The 12341-nt window shown below is 36.4% G+C and overlaps 1 long non-coding RNA gene and 1 pseudogene across 1 annotated transcript in view; both read left to right on the top strand.

The window, feature by feature from the left end:
* The first annotated feature begins 2656 nt into the window (after positions 1 to 2656).
* On the top strand, positions 2657 to 7710 carry LOC139770423 (cytochrome P450 9e2-like; annotated as a pseudogene).
* A 2034-nt stretch (positions 7711 to 9744) lies between these two features.
* LOC139770421 (uncharacterized) overlaps positions 9745 to 12341 on the top strand; it is a 109247-nt gene continuing 106650 nt past the window's right edge. The window contains exons 1-2 of the long non-coding RNA XR_011717736.1: positions 9745 to 10345; positions 10430 to 10487. This is a non-coding gene — a long non-coding RNA (uncharacterized lncRNA). The remainder of the gene's footprint in view (positions 10346 to 10429; positions 10488 to 12341) is intronic.

Raw genomic sequence — 12341 nt, 5'->3', positions numbered from 1 at the left:
TCTACCCTATAAAATACAGAAGTATTTGAAAAAGTTGGAGTACTGTTACGTACAACAGCATATTCTTGAGACCAAATCATTACCTTAGCCAAGATTCGAACCTGGAACTTCCCTCATTTCGTGAAAGGTGTCATAGGTTTTTTTGTTTTCTCTTATTTCACGTCGCCTGAGAAAGACGTTTCAAACTATTATTAACCGGTTATTGCGATAAATATTACCACATGCCTCAGTGGTCGAATTGGTACGACACCCTTCACGGAATGAGGGAAGTTCCAGGTTCGAATCCTGGCTGAGGTAATATTTTTCGCAATAAATTCTTTACAATTTTTAGATAATTAAATCGCGTCGATTTAATTCCGGGAAGGGGAAGATTTTTAATGTTCCAACGATAGCTGTGTTACACAGTAAAGAAGAGAGACTTTTTTTTCACGTTTATCCAATTAATTTATAATAAACCGCTGATGATTTTTACTTCAACTCAAAATGGAGGGGTTAAAGCCATAGTGGTGTAAGTCAATTTTTTTGACCACTTTTTTTTCTTCTTTTTTCAACATATCTGCATGTGTAGACTGCATCTATGAACTTAACTCGATAGGTTAAAAAAAGTGACTTACACCACTATGGCTTTAACCCCTCCATATATAACTCATCAAAACATATATTATGATAAAATTATTTTACTTTGGCTCATAAAATACAAAATCTTCATAGAATATTTATTAAAAAAAAAAAAAAAACGAATGTAATATATGGTGCGACTATGTATTCCGCAATTAATCCGTAAACTTGATTTTTATAATAATTTGGTTTAAGTTGATTTTAATTTAAATTAAAATAACATGATCCATTTTGACAACTTTATTTATGTATTTTCAAATATCTATTTATATACTTAATAAATAGACAATAATAATAAATAAAATTATTTACAAGAAAATATATATTTGACACAATTGATATATAAGAAGAATAGGCCATTCATTCAGTTAATATAAGTGAAAAGATCCAACAATTTATTGATATCTCGCATTCGTACAAAGTGTTAACCGGATTATTTAGAGGAATCCTTGGGGTGCCAATCATAGTAGTATACATATAAGTGTGTCTATCCATTTTTCAAATCATCATTTTCATCATTATTACATTCAGAATGCTGATAGAATGCTGTGTCTTTAATTGCGAACTTCTATTCACCTTCAATCTTCATCAATTTTCTTGTCAGAATAACTATTGAATAATTCTCAAAAGCTTCGATAACAAATTATTGGAAATTATTCTCATTCATAGCTTGAAATTTTATTATATCGATGTATCAAACGTTCGTTGTGGAAAACTACCAAGTCAATTTTATTAGAATTTTATAGCCATATATTCCAATTATATAATATCCTATAGAACTCGAAACTCACTCCGATTTGTAATCAAAATATAGTTCTATAAATATTTGTTTCATGAATCTTTTTATCTCTATTAATTTTTTTCAATTAATAAATACATAATTATGTAAATATATTTAAAGATATCTATATAAGATATATAAATATCTAAGATATATACTTTAATTCGAATTTTTCTTAAAGATTACGCGATTGATTAATCGAAAATTATTCTACATTTTTTTCTATTTTTATGCAAAAAATTATCTTCTATTTCATTTTATTATGGTTTATTTTTGACGCCTTACACATCGTAAATAAAAAATCCATACATCATCGATTAACCTACAACTCACTTAATTCTCGCAACTTACTTATTCAAGAGAACAAGTTTTAACACGCCAATAAAAGTGAATTCATGAAAGACGTAGTAAGTCAATAATAGTATCATCGTCCTCAAATTTTTACTTAGAATTTTTGCACTCAAATTCCTTATTTTTAATTCCAATCTGATTTAGTAAAACGTGTTTTTTTAGAGTGATCTATCTTTTTTGTGTATATTAAAAAAGCGATAAAGAAAAGCCTGACAAAACAATTTCCATGAACAGATGACCCCTGAAATAATAAATAGGAAATATTTATAATTATGCTTTGTAATTTGTATATTAAAGAATAAAAAATAAATCTATAAAAGTTGATAAAAATTGTAAACTTTTATGACTAGAAAAGAAGACTGCATGTTTATATTATATGTCACATTGTTAAAAGAATTACTGTATTTTGGCTTTATTTCTAGATATATTACTTTTAAAATTTTGTAACATTATCATCATAAGAATACGTGTGGTCAAAACTAAGAAGTAAATTTATAATTTGTGATAAAAATAACAATTATTAATGTTATTTGTACTTGCTGGATTACTGCTTTTTCATTTATCAGTTACGATAAATTGAAAAAGATACAAAACATAATATTATAAAGAATATTGTGCTTTTAATTAAATCAAGTAAAAATAGGCAATAACAATTATAAATTATTAGTAGAACATATCGTATTCTCTCTATTGTCTTATTAGAAGTTTGTTGGACAATGATATTGATAAAATAGAAAGCCAATTGACCTTTAACCCAGCTTATTTGAAAAAACGACGAGCTTCGTATATTGATAAGAATATGTTTGCGAAGAAGTGCACCATCATTCCAAGAAGATAGTCAAAGTCAAGTGGCTTTATGACATTCATATCTGCGCACTCACTCAATGTTATATAATTTCATCGTGGCATACGCGCAGTAGCCAGTCATAAAATCTCACGCGTGGTGCGTGCGTCTTACATCACCAGATCTATCGAGTTAACCGTTTCCGATTAGACAGAAGTTCTAACGACAATTAACGAAGCTAGTACGATAATCGATAATGTAATTTGTGCTTCTTCTTCTGGTGCCATTAACATTAACGACCAAGTGTGGAAAGCGTTTCAATCCGAAACTGCCAGACAATTAGAACTTAATCAGGAAAGTTTTCTTCTCGTATAACTAATTTGGAGATTCGCGATGGAGCCATCTACTTTGCTTCTGACTATTCTGACAGCGAGTGTTTGCTTATATTATTTTGTTCTAAGCAAGTTAACTTACTTCGAGCGACGGAAGGTCCCGCATGTGCGACCGATTCCATTGTTCGGCAACATGGCACCTTTCTTTTTTCAACGTATAGCCCATATGGAGCATGTACAAAAGCTATACAATCTTTTCTCGAACGCAAAATACTTCGGCATCTACGATTTTCTGACTCCGATCTACGTCATCCGTGATCCAGATCTGATTGCCACGATTGCCATCAAGCAGTTCGACAACTTCTGTGATCATAACAACTTCGTGAACGAAACTCTTGATCCGATAGCCGCTAGAAATCTGTTTGGCCTGAAAGGGGATCACTGGCGCTAGATGCGAAAGCTTCTTAGCCCTAGTTTCACGTCCAGCAAGATGAAGATGATGTTCGGACTTATGACTCAGTGCGTCGAGAACTTCGCCGATTTTGTGGCAACGGAATCCGGGAAAACCGGCAAGACATATAATATGAAAGAATTACTGGGCAGATTCGCCAACGATACAGTGGCCACGTGTGCCTTCGGCATCAGCGTGGATTCTTTTAAGCATCCGAACAACGAGTTCTTCTCGCTTGCCAAGAAAGCAATGATTTTTGACAACTGGATGTCCTTCAAGTTCTTCATGCATAGAAACTTCACGCTACTTGCAAAACTCTTCAAGCTCAGAATGTTTGGCCCAAAGATAGAGAATTTTTTCAAAAATATCCTTTCCACCACTGTTAAGACCAGGGACGAGCAGGGAATTTTTCGTCCGGACATGATTCAGTTGATGATGGAGACCAGGAACAAAGGTAGCGGACCTGAGTTCGACATTAACGAAATGACCGCCCAGGCATTCGTTTTCTTTCTCGGCGGATTCGATACTACCTCAACAACCATGAGTTTTATAGCTCATGAAGTCGCTGTCAATTCCGATGTTCAGAGCAAATTAAGGGAAGAAATTGATGATGTTGTCAGACAGACCAACGGTAAACCTACCTACGAGGCCATCAATCGAATGAAGTACCTAGACGCCGTGGTAAACGAGACTCTCAGAATATATCCGATAGCATCTTTCATCGACAGAAAATGTGTCAAAGAGACCGAATTGCCACCAGCGACTTCAGACGGCGAACCGGTCATAATAAAGCCTGGAGAAAACATATGGTTCCCAGCTTTCTCTCTGCATCGCGATCCAAAGTACTATCCGCAGCCAAACAAATTCGATCCAGAAAGATTCCTTAACGGTCAGGTGGACAATTCGGTCTATATGCCATTTGGTGTTGGACCCAGAGTCTGCATAGGTAATAGATTCGCCCTAATGGAAGCAAAAATTATGATGTTCTATCTGCTTTGGCGTTGCGATATCGAACCCGATGTTAAAACCATAAATCCTATGGTATTTACAAAGAAATCAATCGGCATGATGCCAGACGTTGGTTTCTGGTTGAAATTGCGAGCGAGACAATCGAAAGCTCCTGTTACACAATTATCGAACGGACACGGAAATGAGGGAGAGTGATGAAGCATATTTACAATTCATCAAGCATGGAATTATATACTTATATAAAGTTGCTCTGTCAAATTGTAGCGAGAATCCACTTTTTCTCAATTATATGTATATGTTACGGGCAAAGTCCGCATGGTGTGCAGTGTCGGCATTGCCCGGCAATGTCAGCATTGCACAACGCAACTGGGCAAAGTAGTTTATTAACGGGCATTGCCCGGTTTGATGTGGGCAAAGTTAACACTGCCCATCCAGCGATGGCGATGTCAGCAACTATTATCACATTGCGGACTTTGCTCGGTTCCAAGTGGGCAATGTCGAAAATTAACAGTTTTTGATTAACGGATTAAGTAAATAGTAAGCTTGTATATCCGCAAATCTATTATAAAGTCATTGTAAAAATTACATTTACTCAAAACAATATTCTTGACTTGTGTCAAGATATTTTAAAACTATTAATAAACAAATATTCTTGGTTGAAAGAAAACTTACTTAAAAGAACTAAAATAAAGTAAGTAAGTGCTTTTCTACAATTTACTCGAGATTTAATTGATTACATAATTATTCTATATAATTTACATTACGAATTATAATCCCTTCGGTTTTCTACCTACCCGGATTTTTATCTCTATACATGTATTCTCTACACTGAGGAAAAAATTTTGGTGAATCAACAAAACAATTTTGCTTGGCAACATACCTTCTTCCGGTTTTATTAAATCAACAAAACAATTTTGTTGATTTTTTAATTTATTGATCCAATTATTTATTTTATTGAATTAAGTACACGTCTATTATTTGAACAAAATGAAATAATTGAATTCTGAAAATGGTATCATACAAAATCATTTTTTTCAAGTTAATGATCAATTTTGTTAACTCAATAAAATATTTTTGTTGAACCAAGAACATTAACGTTTTTAAAAATAGTAAATTTATTCAAAGAAATATTTAGTTAATGTTATATTATGTATAATTGATAGTATAAAATATTTAGTTAAAAAGAACAAATCAATATAGTCAACAAACAAAATAGTCAAAAAGAACAAAAGAACAAAATATTTTGTACAAATATTTTGTTAAGCCAATCAAATCATCTGCTTGGCAACATACAATCTTCCGGTTTTATTAAATCAACAAAATTTTTTTTGAAAAAAATAATTATTTCTCTCAGTGTACCTAGTCATATTCCTACCTAACCATATTTCTTCTTGCCTAACGCGTAATATTCCTACCTACCCGTATTTATTACTTTGTTTAATATATTAATACTAATTAGTCGCGACCGCAATTACCCGAGATTAAGGAAGAGATTAAGAAAATAATAAAACTTTAAAAGGGAGTTTAGGAGATTTTTAATTCGCGGTTAATTGTGATTACTGGAGATAACTCTTTTCGTCTCCAATTACACATGCACATTTGTGCAAGAAATATTATACTACCTGTTATATATTATATTGGTGGTGTTGGACACCAACCTACCTTGTGTAGACAGGAAAGAGAAATACACCTTCTATTGCCAGCTGATCATAGCTGGCAAATGAGCGTAAAGGTCTTTCGCTCTCTCCCACGATGCACGAAACACGACCGCGTCGCGAAGGGCCATAGCAATTCAACTAATTAATTACGGAATCACTAATGTCCAAAATCTTTTTATTATTATATATATATATACATCTTATATATATACATACATACATATATACATATACATATATATATATATATATATATATACTATAATTTACACGCGTGCTTACATCTTTGATTAAGAATAATAAAGACATTAATTAGAAAACATTAATCAGATTCCAGACTCTTAATTTCGAAAAAGACTTTTAATCAACCGCGTATAATTTGAATAAATTCGATACTTTTCGCGAATAACAACTATAAATATGATATAATCAGAAACTCTGAATCTTTACAAAAGACTTTCAATGAACGTGTAATCCGAATAAACTCAATTACTTTTCGCAAATGGAACTTTGAATGTAATACAAACATGCAAAACTTTAACAATGCGAAATAAATGAGAAAAAATTGATAAACGCGAACTGAGAAAATCTAAGGTCCGTATTTTCGATTTCTCGTTTCGAATATCGAGTCTCACCTCAAGAGGGTGAGAAATAAAAAATTAATGATGTGAGATCCGAAGGGATGATAAATTTCCCGCACAAATATTCACATTAGCACAATATTGTGTTTTATGTGTTATTGTATTTCATGCACTCGCGAGCGAACACAATTTAAATTTCGATAATTACATCTCGTTACTACATATTGTATGTCATACTTCCAAAATTATTTTATAGTGTATTAAAAATCAATATTATTCCCTCAAAATCAAATGCTTAAATTGAAATTGATCACTGTAAAATAATCGCTACAAGAAATTTTTCTGTTTCGCTAGATAACATTTATTGGATCTCACGTCATATCGCCTTTACTGGTATAAAAACCAGTTATTAATACAGAGACTGGATAGAATGGATAGACTGTAAAAGTTTAGGCTAAAATTGGAGCATTATAGAAACAAATAATTCCAATTAATGATCGTGAACACACACGATTTTGTAAAACAGATTACATGGATTATATGTTAAATTATATACTAAATAATTAAAATACTACAAGGCACTCCTCTACTTTCGATCATGATATATGCTGAAAATATCTCTAAGCATATATTGCATTTTTGCACCAATTTATGTAATATTTAATCCTGAAAGATCTTTGGGAAAAGGAAAGATGTGTGGGAGATAAAACAATATTTTTTACGATTTATTCAGGATTAAATGTTAAATCCTAATCTGATCCAGTGAATCCATTTTAAGGAAACGAATCTATGAAACTTATATGTAATACATGTAACAATTTATTGTGGTAATTTGATACAAGCGTCTCTGCAATGTATTTAACGTAATTGTCATAGATCCGTAACCTTAATTATAAAATTTTAATCATTACTCACGAACCGATGCGCAACAGCGGAGTTATTCTGCAACGTCGCTACGATGATTCTGTAACAAAAAAGTATAAAATCCAAATTAAAGCAGAGCATAAAAGAGAGAAGCAGTCAATATTTCAAAAAATAATTACTGAACACTGAATTATTATATGAACTATATTATTGCTCATTAAGTAAATTTAATTAAATAACCATGTAATTTTTCAAGAACACTCTGTCCATTGAACATAAGCTTCTATAGAACTTCTCAAATAAAACACCTTTTCTCTTTAACTTTTATTTTCTGAATAACTATATATCCGATTAAAAAGTAAATGACCCATCCGCATAAAATACAATATATGTATATATGTATAAATCAATTATATTTACCGCATGTTGTTCCGCCGGCGCCTGATGCCACTCCTACGCCTCCACCTCCTCTCAGCTGCTCGGGATGTCCTGCAGTGTTCCCTCGATGCGAAAATGCTCCTACACGCGTGGATATTTTCTGTAACATATAAATAATCGAATCGATTAAATAATTGTCACGCGCATCGAACATCTTATTCGTTATTCAGATTAATATTTTTTTAAATTACTACTTCAAAAAAGGTTTTTACGTTTTAGAATAAACTTGAATCAAATTTTTCAAATTATTTCTTGTTACTAATTTATGTTCCGAATCACGGTTTAATATAGCAACTGAAGGATAAACGAAAAGAGGGATTCTATCTTTAGAAAAAATAAAAAGTAACACTTACCAGAAGTGTCGGTGCACCGATGCCCGATGCCTATCCTAGGCCTCGTCCTCCTCTCAGGCTACTCGGGATGTCAGCTACGCAAGAAGAAGATCTCCTCCTCTCGATTCCCTCCGTCGTAAAACACTCACTCATGAAAGTATGTACAGTCAATTATAATCGCGGGGCACACGACACCCTCGACCCTCGACGTTGACTGTTCGCGAGACTCTACTTCATTTTAAATAAACAATTAATTGCCATGAAATCAAACGGATCGAGCGAAAATACCCGATACTATCGAAGTTCGGCACTGCCGGTCGCGTGTCGCTTCGATTCCTGCGAGAGAAAAAATCGTGCCAAGTACGTACCCGCTTAACCAAGTATTTATCACCCGATATTCGATACCCGCGCGAATCACTGAACGTAAAAGTTAGTTAATTGCGCGGGAGGTAACTGCACGCGATGAACGGTCAAGAGATCCTATCGGCGCGTCGCGACGCACGGAACGATTTTGCGCAGCCTGCCGCGATGACTTTGTTCTCGCACAGCGATTTTTAATTCACGTGAACAAAGCGCGCCGCGCACAAAAAGCAACACCGAAGCCGCGTGTCATCAGTCCCGATATCGTTACCCAAAATATTTTAACACTTTCCAGCCATAGATTTATCGTGCAAATTTGAAGGAGTTGCGACACCGATTGTCCCGATTCGTTCCGTGTTTACCGCGTGAATGGCGACGAAAGATGTGGCGATGCCGGCAACTTGGCGCGATACTACGCCAGTCAAGTGGACGGTTAGTAAAGACACTCGCTAGTTGATTGATCAAAAAAATGCACGAATAAAATTAAATGTCGCACGCGCAGTACGTATCGAGCTCGTAACTCTCGCGAGTGTAAAACTGCATTATTAATACGTGACGCGAAATGTACGAATAAATGTCGAGTATTCACGGGCGATGTATCGCGGCGTTCCGACACTTAAATCACTCAATATCTGGCAATATCACTCGGCTCTCTTTCTTCCTTCAGAGAGAATCGAAGTTCATCATCATGTTCGGCACTCTCACAATTCCGGCACAGCGTTCAAAGCGCGACGCGAAATAAATGAATGCTTCATTAAGGCCCAGTTTCACAAGTGTCGGTTAACTTTTAACCTTAGATTAACTCACTCTTTGTCTCTTTCCAAGGGGGGACGTTAGAAGGAGACGAAAAGTGAGTTAATCTAAGGTTAAAAGTTAACCGACACTTGTGAAACTGGGCCTAATTCGAGTCCAGCGACCGACGTGACGGGAGGAGCGATTATCGCCCGCGAATATCACAGCGAAACTGCACGTCACTCACACGTGCCGTAAGTATCCTTCACCTTGATATATATTTCCATCTCGAGCGAGCGACTTGCACGACACATCCTTCCGACGAACGCTTAATACACAATTGATACACTTGCGGATTTTGTTGAACGCGTATTGCCGCGGAACGGGGAGCAGGCCGAGCAGGTGTGCCAACACTGCCAACCGCAGGAACGAGCGCGTTCCGAAAAACACAGCACGGAGCACGGAGCACGGCGACACCGGCGACGGACGCACGGACACTTCATATCTGTGCGAGATTCATCGAGTAAATGATAGCGGAGTAACTTTCGTAAGCAACGGTACGTCGAGCGTTGGCGAAAACAAGTGGCAAGGCCGATCGCCGACAAAATAATCGTCCGCGCGTCGACTTTAGAGGTACGTTATTTCGAAGTTACAACGGTCGCGCGGGTCGTGCCTAAGTACGTCACCCGGTACGCCGCGCCGCCGCGGCCGCTCGCCGCCGGCTGAGAGCGGTCGAACGTGATTGGCCGGAACTTGGGGGCTCGACTAGCGAGCAGCCAATCGCGTACGACGGCTCACCTGACTGCGCGGCGGTGAGGCGCACGAAAATAATACGCGACGCGTTCACGTCGGTGCGACGCGAGACGGTGTCGATCGTGTGATTCCTCTTTCTCGTGAACGAAGAGAGATCCGGTAGCAGTGTGTTGCAAGTGCTGAATGTACGCCGAATACCTACTCCGTTCCTTCTCGCGTCGACTGCAACGAGTGGGATGCCGTCGCTGGACGAGATAAACGCCGAGTGCCGTGCTGGACGTCGTACGTATATCACCCTCCCGGCTGTGATTTGGCGGGTCTCCTGCAGTGCTTCGAGATCGGTGAGTGAATTATATATATATGAGAAATTATTCGAAGCGAGATACATCCGAATTGTAACCGAATCGTTGTCCCGCGTGTCGCAGTGAGACGATAACCCTCCCGGCTGTGATTCGGCGGGTCTCCTGCAGTGCTCCGCGATCGGTGAGTGAATTATACATATTTGAGAAATTATTCGAAGCGAGATATATCCGAAACGTAATAGAATCGTTGTCCCGCATGTCGCAGTGAGACGATAACCTCGGAATTCGCGTCTTCTGCCTCCGTTTCGATTACTCCGAATTAGTGAATCGCGCGAGAAGACGCTTCGCAATAAATAGCGTGAATCTTTCGTTAAGTGCGGGAATTAATAATCATCTGCTTGATTGAAGAGAACGACGGTCGCGTATTTGGCGTTCTCACTTTTCTTGTCGCGATCGCGAACGAACGCGAACGAGAGAGCGACAGAGCGTAGGTACTTGTTTCGATAAACGAATGAATATTCGAGAGTGCGAACAAGCTGAAATGTGCTTCCACGAAATTCCGCCTTTCGTTAAAGAACGGGCACATAATTCGCTCGTTCACGTAATTCGTCGTAAATGTTTCAAATTTATTCGTACGTGTGTTTCTTTATTTCTCATAATTTCTACTTTACGGAAAATTAACGTTAAATTGTATCAATTGTAAAAATTTCTTCGCGATTGTTCCCGCAGCGCGATAGGTAATCGCGCATATAATAAAAAACGATGAACCTTCGCCGCCAACATACTTAAAAATTATAAAACATTCTCTGTTGCTTGTTCTCCGAATATTATTCGTTTTGCTTACGAAAATTTTTATAAACAAATTTATTGCCGCGCATTGCACTTCGCGCTCTTGTCTTGCAGATTTATTAGCAAGAAAAAGAAAGAATGTTGTCAATTCCATCGAGAGCGCTTTGTAGGATTATTGCTACGAAATTTTTTCTGATTGCTAATACACTCGACAGTACGTTACAAAATCGTAACTGGTATACAATTTAACATTAATTTTCTAAAGTACAGATTATGAGGAGTAAAGACAAAGAAAGACGTAAGTGAATTCAGTAGCAATCAAAGAAAGAACATCAATTTGATCGGGGGCGCTTTGAAATAAAAATATTGATAAAAAATTTTTCTAATAATATAATTAATGCACTCGATAGCACATTACGATACATACGAAAATCATAGCTGACACAATTTAATATCAATTTTCTGTAAAATAGAGGTTATGAGAAATAAAAAAGCGTACGTGTCTTGTGGATTTATTAGCAAAAAGAAAAGGAAGAACAACGTCAATTCGATCGAGAATGAAATAGAAATATTTTTACGAAAATTTTAACGTTAATTTTTTTCTGATACCTAATACACTCGACAGTACATTACGATACGTAGAAAATAATAACTGATACAATTTAATTTTATGTAAAGTAAAAATCATGAGAAATAAAGAAGCGTAGGATGTGTGAATAAATATGAACGCGTATCGAATGCCGATGTTTTGATAAGTCGCTTAATACCTCCCGGTGTCTGACATTTACGATATTTGCCGTCTGCAAGTGCAGCTTCTGATTACCGCCGATGATAGAACTTCCACTTCACCTTGCTCGTCGATGCAAATATATGAAAGCTTTTTCGCTCTCTCTCAGCTCGGCTCGCTTGTTCCTACGCGAGAAGTAAGTTCCGAAAATTTCCGTTGCATTTTATAGAACAGAGTTACGTGACATAAAGTGTTAGAATGCATTATATTGCCGGCTGTAGCATTAAAGTTGCTTTCATCTCTCTCGACGTACGGCGTCGTAAGGCGAGATTTTCGTAAATTAATATCGTAAGAAGGAAGCACGTCCTCCGCCCAGAGTATCTCGCTTCTCAGATATGCAATTATTACCGTAAGAGGAGGAATATAGAAAGAGATGGACAACATAACGCATAGAGATGCGTGAAACATCAAAGTATTATAGTTTTTTTTATTGTTTCATATTTATACAAATAATAAGCA

Source organism: Temnothorax nylanderi, unplaced genomic scaffold (assembly GCF_030848795.1).
Source record: "Temnothorax nylanderi isolate EJ_2023f unplaced genomic scaffold, tnyl_v1.0 TNYL_tig0029_pilon, whole genome shotgun sequence".
NCBI lineage: Eukaryota > Metazoa > Arthropoda > Insecta > Hymenoptera > Formicidae > Temnothorax > Temnothorax nylanderi.
This window is presented reverse-complemented; position numbering and strand designations above follow the sequence as displayed.